A 1,811-nucleotide genomic window follows, 5' to 3' on the forward strand; every position below is an offset into this window, starting at 1 on the left:
CAAGGCAAATGCACAAAATAAAATAATGAAAATTCCAGTCAGAGCTTTTTTTATAATACCCTACTTTAAACACCGCCACACAGTCATTGCATATTAAACACATTGGTTTGGCGCTTAAATATGATGGCAAAATAAACAAATACTTATCAGTCCAGGCGGGGTTAAATCTGCGGTTTTCGTTGTCAAATTTTGTGTTTTGGGACAGAGAGCGACATGCTAGCTAGCGCTACTCTTACAACTTCAAAACACAACAACACCCACTGGGGTTAATGTTGCTAAGCAACCAGGTATTGCTTTCATGGACTGCATAACTGTAGGATTGTACTTAATCGATGTAGGAATGACTAAAGGTTCTTGATTAACATCTTTATTCTTTTACATAAGCCGGGCCACATAGAAGTTGGTTCTGGGCAGTGTGTAGCATGCGGGCATTTGAAGAGGCCTGCTGTATAGTATGCATCCCAACATAGTATAATATTTGTCATAAAATGTCATGGTAAAGTATGGGTGAAAAACATGACATAGTAAAGTATGTCCCATAATATGTCATAGTATATTATGTGTCATAATCTGCCATTATATAGTATGTCCCATAATATGGTATAGTATATTATGTGTCATAATCTGCCATTATATAGTATGTCCCATAATATGGTATAGTATATTATGTGTCATAATCTGCCATTATATAGTATGTCCCATAATATGGTATAGTATATTATGTGTCATAATCTGCCATTATATAGTATGTCCCATAATATGGTATAGTATAGTATGTGTCGTAAAATGTCATAGTATAGTGTTGGAAAAAAAAAACCATGAGATTGTTTAGTTTGTCCCATAATATGTCTTAGTATAGAAATTCCCAAAAATTGTAATCATATAGTAAATGTCACGATATGGTATGTGTCACAAAATGTAGTATAGTATGGTGGAAAAAAATTCACAGTATAGCATGTTTCAAAAGTTGTAAGTATGGTATGTCAAAAACTGTCACTAGAATATGAGCCACAACATAATATTGGACATAAAATGTCAGTAGAGTGGGTGAAAAAATTACATAGTATGGTGTATCCCATAATATGTCATAGTATAGTTTGTCCCATAATGTGTCGTAGTATATTATGTGTCACAATTTGTCATAGCATAGTATGTGCCAAAAAAGTCATAGTATAGTAAGTGTCACAATAAAGTACAATATGTCCCATAATAAGTTATCAGCTGACTTTATTTGTGCCCGTAGGTAGATTTGTTGTACAGCAATTTCAGGTTTGGTATCACAGAAGACAGTAAATAAAATAGACACATAAACAGACATTCTGACATTCACAATGACTCGCAAAGTCAAACATCAAAATAGTTACATTAATAGATCAAAATTATTTAAAATCCTAAAATTTATTAAGGAGGACTGATGCAGATGGAACAAAACTGTTCCAATAACGTTTTGTCCTGCAGCTCGGCATCTGGAACCTGCGTCCTGATGGGAGAAGGTGACAGCTCACAGTATTAGAGGCTGTACCTGCCTGGTGTTCAGGGCCTCAAGACTCGGCTGAGGCCGCCAATCAGCCTACTGGACCAATTTATTTCTGTCTTTCAGAGCCAAATTACCAAACCAGGCTACCAAAGAAAATGACCAAATTGATTCAATAAAAGATCTGTAGAAGAGAGAACATTGTTTTGTCCTTATTAAAACGTGACAGTTTTCTGAAGCAGAAGAGACGCTCATGTCCTTTTTAAACACAACTTCAGAGTTCTCCCCAAAGCTGAGTGAGCTGTCAGTCACAGTTCCCAAATATTTATAGCTCTGC

The sequence above is a fragment of the Telmatherina bonti genome, assembly GCF_933228915.1.
Source record: "Telmatherina bonti genome assembly, chromosome: 10".
Taxonomy (NCBI): Eukaryota; Metazoa; Chordata; class Actinopteri; order Atheriniformes; family Telmatherinidae; genus Telmatherina; species Telmatherina bonti.